This window comes from Schistocerca serialis, chromosome 5 (assembly GCF_023864345.2).
Source record: "Schistocerca serialis cubense isolate TAMUIC-IGC-003099 chromosome 5, iqSchSeri2.2, whole genome shotgun sequence".
Lineage (NCBI taxonomy): Eukaryota > Metazoa > Arthropoda > Insecta > Orthoptera > Acrididae > Schistocerca > Schistocerca serialis.
This window is the reverse complement of record NC_064642.1, coordinates 621,914,133-621,927,238: the sequence shown is the minus strand read 5'-3', so window position 1 is coordinate 621,927,238 and position 13,106 is coordinate 621,914,133.

The following is a 13,106-nucleotide window of genomic DNA, read 5'->3' as shown; positions in this document are numbered from 1 at the left end:
TATATTTCAAAACCTTCAGTGGATGCGAGCCGGTATGCCTTTTGGTAGAACAGAAGAGTTCCTCTTTCTCTAACGGTTTGCTGTAAGGTATCCTATCATTGACACAACAGGGCTTGTCTCTTATTTTCTTTTCAAGATCGTAAATTTTTACTTATTTTTTTGTCACATTTCTGTTCGCAAATATTTATCTGTTTGCTTATGTCTTTTTCAGAATGAACCCTTTTTTCTCCTACGTGAGATTACATTTCTACATTCGTCAACAATTTCGGTTTCCTGACCAAAGACCGTTTCGTCTGCTTTCATTACTACCAAAGGCTCTACCGATTCTGGAATATTTATGACTTCAAATACGAACCTTTCGTCGATATCATTGATCTGCCCAGCATAGCAGCTGCATTGCTATGTATGGTATTTATTTCAAGTGTCATGTCTTTGACTGCAGTACTCAAAACGTCTACCTCTTCGTCTACTATTTTCGTCTGTTTACTTATTTTAACGCTCTAAGATTTCGTGACATAAGCTTGTGTTTCAGTTGATTATCGAGCTCAGTAACTTGCGTCTTGATGCTACCACATTGTACTAAAAGCTAACTATTAATGCTGCTAACTTGTGCTTTAGTTTGTGTAGATAACATTTATAACAACTCACTCATACTCAAAGCTTTTCACTTTCCTGTTCAGTCGTATTCTCATGTTCTGAGTCTACCTCATGTTGCTCGACCGGTTCTTTCTGTGCTTGTGGAGAATTGAAAATATAGCCGATTCTTGCCCACAACCATTATCTTCTACGTCATCTTTCTAATTTGTTTCGTCCATTCGTTCCTGTTTTCTTTGTGACAGGCTCATTAACTGAATTTGGTCGCTTACATACGCAGGGAATTCCACGTAAGCCAGTTGCTTTACTGTGGAGCTACCTGTGAACACATTTGGGTAACTGATTTTGGGCTCCACGATGTTTCTCGGTACTTACTGTACTGTCACTTCGATGCACTATTGCTTTCTATCCATGTTAATACTGAATATGAATTACAATTTACTATCTAAACATCCGTAATATTTGCTGTTATTTATGGAATTTACTGCAATTTAGGCCCCTGGACTTTTAGTGCTCGTGATACGTCTGCTTCGCTTATGGTACATATGCTGTGATCTGTGTTACAGTGTGTCCACCACGGATGTCATCCTCGCTTCCACCAACCTCCTTGATCACATCGTCGCAGATGTCCTCGACCCCAGTCCTCCTCACGATCTCAGATGATGATCCCCCTCCCCTCTCCTGCCCCCGCCCTGCCGCCCTCTAAAGCCCGTCCATGACTACTGCTGCGCCGACTGGGATTCCTACCGAGAATCCATTGCCTCATATGCCGAAAGCCACCCCCTTACCTTTCACCGTTCCGCTGACGTTACCCATGCCTCCCCCTCCCTCCAGAAGTCATCACTGCGGCTGTAGAGGCCCATTTTCCTACCAAACCTCACTGCCCTACTGGGCAGTCCTTGTTCTCCGTGAATCGCACAGGCCTTACCACTCCCTCGTCCACACCCATGTCGGGGATACACTCCTCCTCATGGGCAATTACAATGAGTTATCCAAAACCTCCTCACAGCACAGAAACACCGGGACTGGTGCCAGACATGTACACTCCTCAACTCCACCCTCCCTGTCAACTCCTCCAAGTACTGGCCTCCTCTTTAAACTCCAGGCCTATGCTCTTCCCATCAGTTTCGTCCATCTCATTGCTTCCGTTCTCTCCTGTCGTTCCCTCTGTCACTATCCACAATACTGACTCCCATATTTTCAGTCTCATCGCCGGCATGCCCCAAGGCTCTATCATTTCCTCTCTCCTGTATACTGCAGATATGCCCTAACCTTCTCCGCCTGTTCACCTCCTCCAATTTGCTGATGACACCGCCTTCGTGGCCCTCTATCTTACCCTTCAATGGTCCCATTGTACCCTTCAAACCACCTTGACCAGTGCACTGCCTGGTGCAAACAGTGGCTCCTTCGCATCAACTCTTCCAAGACCCAGGCAATCATCATATGTCATACCACCCACTCCTTCTGGCTCTATGATTTTTACCTCACCACTTATGGCCATTCTATCCACTTCACTCCTAAACTGAAATATCTAGGCAGCACCCTCGACCGTCACCTCACCTGGACACCCCATCTCCTTGTGATCCAACACAAAGCCCACGATAGACTCCACCTCCTGAAACTCCTGTCCTGCCAGACATGGGGACTGCATCCTTCCAACATTCTTCACACCTAAAAATCCTTGATCCACCTCATCCTTTGTTGTGCAAGCATCACCTGGATTTCTGTCCCTCCCAGATTCTTTGAAGCCCGCTAAATCCTTGAACACAATGCACTCTACCTCACCTTCCATATCTGCCTCCTGTCCCTGATGTGGATCTTCTATGACCTAACCCCCGTCCCACATCATCTCATTTTCTTCAAACACATCTGCACCCTTTACATAGTCCACTTACCCAATCTCCCCCCCCCCCCATCCCCCTGGTGTCTTCTATCCTCTCTACCACCAGCACGTTGCCACGCCTTTACCACTGCATCCCACTCTCTCTGCATCTCCACACCCTCCACCTGCTTTTCCAACACAACTTCCAGCACCTGCCCCTCCCAGATGATGAGCTTCACCATGATCTCTACCCCTCCTACCAACTCTCACCCTGCCTTTCCTCCTCTTACTCCTCAGGGCTCCCTCTCCCCTCTTTTTCCTTGTCCTGAGCAGTTTTCCTCCCTTCTCCAGCCCCCCTCCCCTTTCCATGCCACCCTTCTATGTCTCTGAGCGCCCTCCCGACATGCCTTGCCTTTCCATCTCCCACCTATCTCCTGCCCATTGGGCCCCCCTTTTTCTTTCCATTCCACCCCTTCCAGCCACCCTTCCCCACTGCACCTTCCTCTCCCCTCTTTTTCCCTTCTCTCAGCCTACTCTCCCTCAGCAGGTCCCTCCCAGCAGTAGTTATTCTTTGTCATGTGTGCTCCGTCTTTTAGAGTAGTCTTTTAAGTGTTGTCGCATTCCGACTGTGCATTAGGCTTGTGACTAACTATTGCGTTCTTATTGTGGAAGAAGTATGTCCTCTATATATTATGTTTTTATTGAAGATCTCTCAAGAAAGAACACATAACATAGGCAGTGATTACACTATAATAGCCTATCGAAGGTAACAGAAGCCTTGGGTAGAACTCCCCAGAAACGTTCTGTGAAATCAACATCGGAACAATTATAATGTAGCACATCACTTAAAAGTTATGGATGGCTCACACGCCTTGGCTAGGAGTAAGTAGATGTCAGCACTCCTTGCGGCCGGCACACGAACCTCATTGACACTTGCGTCCCATCAGCTGATCGCGGCTGCCAGCCACACAACCACCTTAGTCACCACATTGTCTTCCTACTGGAGTGTTTTTATACTGTGGCCAACTTTTATCTTGTGCAAGTGGCTTCAGTGTATTTTATGTGCTCCACCAATGGCCAACTCTGTTTTTCAGTGTTCCTAAATGAATGTCTTCATGTCAGTGTATATTTTAACCCCCATTGTTTCCACTTGTTATGTTTTCATATCCCCTTGTTTCACGTTTTTTATATATAGTTTCCACTTTATTAACTGTAATGTCACTTGGCTGAAGAGTGGCGGATTGTACCTCTGCCAGCCCTCCCTGCTCACATGGAGCAGGGGAATGAAATCACAATAAAGAAGAAAAGATTACAGTGAATGCACCTCCAAACAATTTACACTATCCGCTAACTCACCTCCTGCAATCATATCGTTTCCCCCCCCCCCCCCCCCCCCCACTTTCCAATCCTCATATTCTACCGCGCCTTTGCAAACACATCCCACAAACACTCCACTTACACACCCTCCACATGCTCTGCCAACGAAACTTCAACCATCTCCCCCTCCCAGATCCTGAACTCCCCCATGGCATTTACACATTTTACCAGCTATAAGTCCACACAACCAGATCCAACTTATCAGCGCTTCCTCTCCTCCACCACCTCTCCCCATATTTCCTTACCCCATGCTTTGAAAAGTGCTTTTTTACTTATCAGTGTTTCAACAACATGGTTTAAACGTGCACTCATTGTATTTAACGTTTTATTATTAATGTTTTTAAGTACCAGTGCAAAAAGTCACCTGTTGTGTATCTCAAACCTTCAATTCTATTTTCACCTTTCAAAAGTTTAAGTTTCAGTGTTTATATCATCACTACCTGATTCTTGTTTCTTCATCTACTTTACGTTTTTTTTGCCCACTGTCTGAAGAGAAGACTGCCTGTACCGCTGAAGCCCACCTCCCCACCCATATAGCACGCAGGAGACTGAAATGACAATAAAGAAAAAATATATTATGTGATCTACTACACAAACATATAGATGACTCTACTACAATGACTACCTGACAGAACACTGCAGGAACTCACACATGTGTCTTCACTGTAAGCAAAACCATCTTCACATACTATGCCTGAACTTACCTCCCCACCTAGCTACAACACCTGTGAACTCAAATCTCTGCCCAATTACTCCCACAAATGCAAATCGAAAACCTCTCTCCAAAAGCTTGAACTCACTGCCCACATATGCACAGTTGATCAACTATTCCACTCAAACAACTCTCTCTGTCCTCCATTCACTGTTGGACATATAGTTCGTTTCAAAGCATTAATGCTGCAACAAATAACCCTAGAACCCCACACCATCTTCCGTCTCAATACCTACGTCGAGTATTTCCAAAATCAAGTGCAGTTTATTTTCGATAATCTCGAAACACTAGTCTAACCTACCCCTCATACTTCTCCTTGTTTTACTGAAGATGATGCAGCAGACATACAACATCCTCTATCAAAACGTCAGTTCCTCTGCTCCAATAAATACCTTTTTATCCATACCCACCAGCAACACGAATCCACACCCTGCTCGTCAACAAAACCTTTTTCCATCCTCACCATCCCATACACACGTTTCCCCACAGTCTACACTCCACTGATAATCCTCATCCTACAGCCTGTGACGGAGTGGCTATGCCCATCTCCAAAATATCCCTATCTGCTGCCTCCTAAATGATTCAACACAGCACTTCATTCTCACCATCCTTCTACCAAAACTCGCATCCACCCTAGCAATACGAGCACTTATGATTTCCTCATCCATGTAGACTGAACCCTTACCACATACATATTCACAGGTTACCATAACCTTCATTCCAGTACACCAGCGGAAAAACGGCGGTGGCGTCAGTTTATCAACGTCCTCAATGGCCACAATATCCATATCACTGTCCTGACACATATATTACCCTGGTTCCCTATGTGATCCACTACACAAGCATATAGATGACTCCACTACAATGACTGCCTGACGTAACACTGCAGGAACCCACACATATGCCTTCAATGTAATCAAAACCACCATCACAAACTATGCCTGAACAGAGCACTTCATTCTCTCTTGAGGTGCACCACAGCAGAAATGCTACATCTAACTGGGAGTCATCACTACCTGTCCTTCTCCAGATCTCATACCGTATAAAAAACCTCAGACCACTGCTAATTATCCAATCTGACATATCGATGTATATTTCCATGTAGAGTGGAATGTATAACATACCCAAATTCAGCATAATCGAAAGCCATGATTCGAATCTTCCATACCCTGACGACATGCAAAATGAGGCTGACTTCCTACAACACACTACCTCAGATGCTATTTCCCACCACATCTCACACCAAACACTCTACTATTACTGTCCTATTCTTATTCCACGCGCTGCTTCTCTGTTGCAAGAATCTCATCATGCATAAAGAGACTTCCTTCATACTTTATCCACATTGCTGAGTTTTAGTCGCTACCTGCAATTCATAATCAATGCACCTTCATCACGAAAACTTTTTCATGCGCCACCTAAAATCGCCATTACGCAATGGCACCATTCACATTCATCAGTGTCTATATTTTAACTGTGATATAGAATCGTGAATCGAATTTTAAAAATCATCAATATGTTCCGTCCATGTCTGTCTTACAAGATCCTTGTTTATTGTCACTTGTTTCTACGCTAAAGTTGTCGATATTGACGACCTGTGTATTTTTTTATTAAATCATCTGTTATTGTGACCTTTTGTATATTTTTAACCATTTTAAGTACAGATTATTTAACCCTTGGCTGAAGAGCAGTTTTTATTGTTGCCAGCTCGGCCCCATTGTGGGGAACTGAAATAACAATAAACAAATTAATTATAATGTGTAACAAGCTAAAAAACGTCCTGTCATGTGGCGACACGTGTGATACCCTTCGCTAAGTGCGCTAATAATCCTGTCATGGTTGCCTCATAAAACACTACTAGCTACTCCTAAACTAGAAGTATACTGATAAGGTCACGCCCGTGAAAAGGATTTGAATTTTGGCTGTTACTGTTTGTTAACAATAAGTTACTGGAGCATTTTTCGGTTGTCTGATTTCTATTGAAAGGAAGCGGTAAAAAACCGGGAATCGAACCAAAGTTATACTAGTAATAAAGGAAGCTGTAATTACGTAAAAGGAAATGGTCGCCAATCTAATTCGGCAAAGCTGCACCAAGTTCTACCACGGTTCATAAAGAAAGTTAACTATACATGATACTGAAATTATGTTTAACAAGTACAATACCAAGCAATAGTGCAATTTATTAAGTAATGAGACAGTAACTTCTTGGCAGATTAAAACTGTGTGCCCGACCGAGACTCAAACTCGGGACCTTTGCCTTTCGCGGGCAAGTGCTCTACCAACAGAGCTACCGAAGCACGACTCACGCCCGGTACTCACAGCTTTACTTCTGCCAGTACCTCGTCTCCTACCTTCCAAACTTTACAGAAGCTCTCTCTTGAATTTTAGTATCGCTGTTTGAAAGAACTGTACAGTCACACTAACAATCTTTCGTGCGACATTGATGAGCCGTGCACGGCTCGTCTTCATACCATTTATGGTTTGTCATCTTGTCATATTTGTAACGGAAAAAGGTAATACAAGTCGGTACTGGAAGAACGTGGTTTAATGGTGCAAAAACAAGGTGATAAGCGATTACACAACTTTGTACGTAGTTGCGATGCTGAAGCGAAGTGTACTGGCTGGCTGCACCTGATCAAATGGGCTGAAGCAATCGCGGAGCTCGTAGACCTCGACAGCACCGGTTAGAGAGCGCTGTCGTCTGTGTCTCTCTTAGTGCCAACTTGAGAAAGTATTCCCTGGCGTCGTTGTTATCGATACCACATGTCGGTTGTGTTCCCTCTGCTTGGTTGGGTGCGAGCCGGTGTGCCCGGATAGTCAAGACTCACCCGGCCGTCGCTGACACACATGGTTCGAGTGGCAACGACCTTGGTTGGTTTTAGTCGGTCGTCTGGTCAGACGACATGTGTTTTGACACCGACCGTCTTTCGATTTTGTGTGTGTGTGTCCGCCTGTGATTTGTTCTAGTTGTTCATCAGTGATTCGTTTTAAGAATGTTCAAGTTTCTTGCTGCAGTGTTTCGTGGAACACTATGTTCCCTGTGTCAATTCCACTGAGCAATACTTTAAATACTGTAATGCTGTCTACGTACTGCAGTAGCCAGTTGGTCGTTTGCTACAGAGCAGCGAGTGAGTGATTTCTGACCGCGTTCATGCTGTGTTGTTCCACAAACGTCGCGATGTTCACGTATCTCAGTAGCCTTACTAACACACCAGTATTTGAAGACGAGTGTTACTGGTCTCTTTGCCTAGCTGGCATTTTGGTTGTAGCGCCGTTGATCAGGTGACCGAAATCAGGTAGTGGTTGGTTCGTCGGCTGTCTGTTGGTTGGGCTGCCTTACGATTAAGAGATCGTTGGTCAGCCTTCCTGTCTCGCCTAAACGGGCGTTAGTGTTACAATTCCAGGCCGACCCTTGGAAACTTCTGAGCGCCGTTTCGTATCTGTTACATAGGAACTTCCCTGTTTGAGTTTTAGTTATTTGGTTGATGTGTGGCTTTCAGCCGAGTTTTTATATATCCTGAATTAATGTTCCTGTTTTGCCTTTTCGACATAAGATTTTCATTCCTTGTATGGGACTTTCACCGAATTTCACCTTAAATATTTTAAGGCCTTAAGCCGTTAAATTATTGTGTTGATGTGTGGCCTTAGGCCGAGTATTAATATCTCTTAAATTAGTGCCCTTGTCTGGCCCTTAAGGCATGAGATTGTTAAACTTTATTTTATATGAAATGTTTTAAGATAAGGCCTTCTGCCTTTTGATTCAAATTCCTCTTATTGCTTAATATGCGACCTCCACCCTAGTTCCATAAAAAATTAAGTTTCTAGGTCCGTCAGCCAATTAGATTGAAGATTTAGAAAATATTTTTGGTTGAAAGCTCCAGAAGAATCTTGTACTCCACTTTTGCTTAGGTCTTGTGTCTTGCATTTTAAATGTGGCCTTCAGCAAATCTAAAGTTATTCAAAGGAAGTCGATTAAGGTTTTGAGTGTTTTGCATCCTTTCTGTAATACTGTGTATTGATAAATAAAATTTGTATGTTGAGTCCACCTGACAGGAACTCATTTTGGTCCGTCTCCACAACCAAATCAGCTCTGTCTTGCTAGCCCAGGCATTTCAATTGATCCACAGATCAAACGATTGAAGCGAAAATAACGACAATTCAAAGGAAACGAATGGATGGAATCATCGTGCGAACCTACTGAAAAGACGTTGCCGCCGAGGAATGAACCTCTCTGTACCACGTTCTGAGAACGACGAAGCTATGTAAAGCTATGCTGATTGAAGGCGTCATTGATGACACGAGAGCGCCATCACGAAGCAACGTGACATCGTCTCCCACGTCTATGACTACTGCAGTAAAATTTAGGTGGATGGATGGAGCGGTTTGTATGGGCGCTTGACGGCAAGGTCTTCAGCTCCCGCTCGAAACCAGATTGAGACGGGAGTCAACTTTAGAAGAAGCAACAAATTGATGAACATTTTCTTATGACCTTGATCTGCACAGTGTAAAGAAGGAGGAAACACCAGGACCTGAAGGCCACAGCGCCATCGCTTCTGGAACCTTCTCCGCTCCACTCTACTCGAGATAGCCCTTACAGAAAAAAGGCAATAGCAGGAAGGTGGAAAACATGCTCCCCATTACACTCTCGAACGCCGATATCAAACTTATAACCAGATCGAATAAGCTACGTATGGTTCAAATGGTTCATAAGGCTCTGAGAACTATGGGACTTAACTTCTGAGGTCATCAGTCCCCTAGAACGTAGAGCTACTTAAACCTAACTAACCTAAGGACGTCACACACATCCATGCCCTAGGCAGGATTCGAATCTGCGACAGTAGCGGTTCCAGACTGAAGCTCCTAGAACCGGCCGACAGCTACGGATGCAAACCGTTACACACAATACTTTAAGCAGTTACCAACACAGCGCAGTGCAAGGCCGAAGCGGAATCTCAGCTGCCTGTGATTTGAGGGACATCATCTGTACATATGCTGAAAACAAAGGACATGGCGCTGTGATCTTCCCAGACTTTGAGAAGCCGTATGATCTTGTACGTCATGACTTCCTCTTTAAAAATACGACGAAACTAGGTTCGGGATCTCATTTCATATAATTAATTCTGAAATTCACTAAAAACGTCTCTTCCCGGATTCTTATTAATAGCCATTTTACAAATGAAGTTCCCATTGGACAGTCCATCGACAAGGATGTCCTGTGTCAATGATATTATACGCCATTAAAGCGGTGTCGATACTGAACGACTTGGGATCAAGCTTAGCATCGATCCTATTACTATCCCATGCATTCCGTACGCTGACGATTTATGCGTAACTATGTCATCATTACAACAATTTACACTACTGACCATTACAATAGCTCCACCAAGAAGAAATGCAGATGATAAACGGATATTCATTGGACAAATATATTATACTAAACTGACATGTGATTACATTTCCAGGGCATTTGGGTGCATAGATCCTGAGAAATCAGTACCCAGAACAACCACTTCTGGCCGTAATAACGGCCTTGACACGCCTGGGCACTGAGTCAAACAGAGCTTGGATGGCATGTACAGGTACAGCTGCCCATGCAGCTTCAACACGACACCACAGTTCATCAAGACTAGTGACTGGCGTATTGTGACGAGCCAGTTGCTCGGCCAACATTGACCAGACGTTTTCAATTGGTGAGAGATCTGGAGAATGTGCTGGCCAGAGCAGCAGTCGAACATTTTCTGTATCCAGAAACGCCCGTACAGGACCTGCAACATGCCGTCGTTCATTATCCTGCTCAAATGTAGGGTTTCGCAGGGATCAAATGAAGGGTAGAGTCACGGGTCGTAACACATCTGAAATGTAACGTCCACTGTTCAAAGTGCCGTCAATGCGAACAAGAAGTGACCGCGATGTGTAACCAATGGCACCCCATACCATCACGCCGGGTGATACACAAGTATGGCGATGACGAATACACGCTTCTAATGTGCGTTCACCGTGATGTCGCCCAACACGGATGCGACCATCATGATGCTGTAAACAGAACCTGGATTCATCCGAAAAAATGACGTTTTGTCATTCGGCACTCAACCATCACAGATCCGTTACAGCCATGCGGATAAGATGCCTGTCATCTCGACTGCTAGTGACACGAGGCCGGTGGGATCCAGCACGGCGTTCCGTATTACCCTCCTGAACCCACCGATTCCATATTCTGCTAACAGTCATTGGATCTCGACCAACGCGAGCAGCACTGTCGCGATACGATAAACCGCAATCGCGATAGGCTACAATCCGAAATTTATCAAAGTCGGAAACGTGATGGTACGCATTTGTCCTTCTTACACGAGGATTCACAACAACGTTTCACCAGGCAACGCCGTCAACTGCTGTTTGTGTATGAGAAATCGGTTCGAAACCTTCCTCATGTCAGCACGTTGTAGGTGTCGCCATCGGCGCAAACCTTGTGTGAATGCCCTGAAAAGCTAATCATTTGTATATCACAGCATCTTCTTCCTGTCGGTTAAATTTCGCGTCTGTAGCACGTCATCTTCGTGGTGCAGCAATTTTAATGGCCAGTAGTGTATGCCAGTAGAATTTCTTTTACGGCCATTCATGTTTGTTTCAGGAGCAATACTAAATAGCACGAAAACCACATCCCAAGTTACCTGGTGCACTGAAAAGGATTCTCACAAAACTCTTGGTGTTATCTTTGAGGTCGTCCCAGAGAAATTCCTGACGAAGAACTGGCCACAAATGCTTAATAAGTTACGTGCTACTTTGACACTCCACCCGACCGTAATTTGAACTTACTACAGAAAGTTAAGACCATAGAGATCGACACTACAAGCAAGATGAATTATTTGGCCCAAATTCTTCCAGTATGCGACCATCTAGCAAAGAGTGTACAGCAAGCGCTGTACTGGTTTCTTCTTAGAGCGCACATTTTCAATTTCAGTTTGATACATTAACTTTACTACATTAACTTTACCCCCGTCCAAAGGTGGCCTTCAACTCATCAAGGTACGCCCTGCTTCTAATTCGCATCAGTTAGAAAGTTCGTGCCTGCAGGACCAATATAATCACAAACCTCATCAAACGGTGGAAGCCTCATAGTCTCGATCCACCCATTGACATCACCCACATTTCGCTTTATTACCGACATTTACGACTGTACTATGAAAATGAGCTACATTCGACACACAATCTTCGATACCGAAAGTCTGCCCAACAGGAAACTTTATGACCTTCTCACGACAACAAACGACGGAAATCGTATCGAAGAGAAACATCCGCGTACAAAATGGCGTACAGTTCGGCGGAATGTGCACAGCGATATGTTACCGTCACACTTCATAACCGACTGCTATCTCACAGTAAATAATAAAGTAGCAACGGATGAGAAGCTACATATGACAGGCCTTAGTCAACACCCAACTGTGACGCATGCAGGAGAGTAGATATACTAATTCATAGGTTCACGTGTAGACATGGAGCAGAAATTACAAGATTTCTTCGTCGTAGATTGTCGGTGATAGACCGTACGACGCCCAGTAGTGTAGATCTTTTGCAGATCCTTCAACCACAAAAGCTGAGATATCCACAAGCAAAAAACAACGTTGCAACGTGGATCATGGGCCACACTTCATCGTTCATCACATAGAATGGGCATGCTATGTTCATATATCGATAATGAAGACGTCAAAATAAGCCAACATCGTGACTACAGGAGGTCGTTTGGAAAGATGTTGAACATCGTGATCAACGGTTAACTAGTTAAAGACCAGTAATTCGGATAGTAGCGGGTGACACTGCTCTGTTTGTACGAAAACTAGTTGCTTTCAGAGACTTTAGTTCATTGGATATTTTAAGATATTATCGCAGGCGTTCAAAAGTGCAGAAGGCAGTTTTATTTTCCATTTTGTGTTCTTACATTCCTTTTCTCTCAAGGAACAGAAGAGCCTTTTTTCCTTCAACAGTGAAGTTGTAATTATTTGTATACCAATCGTTTTCCTGTTTACTGCTTTGCAAAGCACAAACATGAAAAAGACATTTCCTTTCATAAATTGCTTAACAGAAGATTGCCAATAATACATACTTTTGTTAATCTATTCACGTCATAGATATGGAGAAAATATTTATTTTTTCTTCTTGATCAATGAACTTCCGTTCTTTTTTCCGTTTACAATTTAATGATTTACTTGCAAACATGAAAAAGAAGGCAGTATGAGGAGTGGTCTCTGATCATAAGATATGTGATCAACGTGTCACTATCCACTCTAACCGTTATTGGTAGTAGATGAATGCTAGTAATGCTGAGTGGACCAACTTCGACACCTCCCTACCTTAGAAGGATCCGAGGAGTTAGCAGGCTTCGAAACAGGGTCGTGTCACACAGCCTCGGCTACGGAGGCGGTTCGAGCACCAGAAAACATTGATAGTGTGAGGAAAAGCTTGGCACAAAATCCGACGAAACCTCAACTCCATGTCTTTGTACAAACGTGAATTAAGAAATTGTCGTGTCGAAACATTATCAAAAAAGACTTGTATCTGTATCCTCACAAATTTACTTCATAAAATAGGGTGTCCAGACGAACTTTC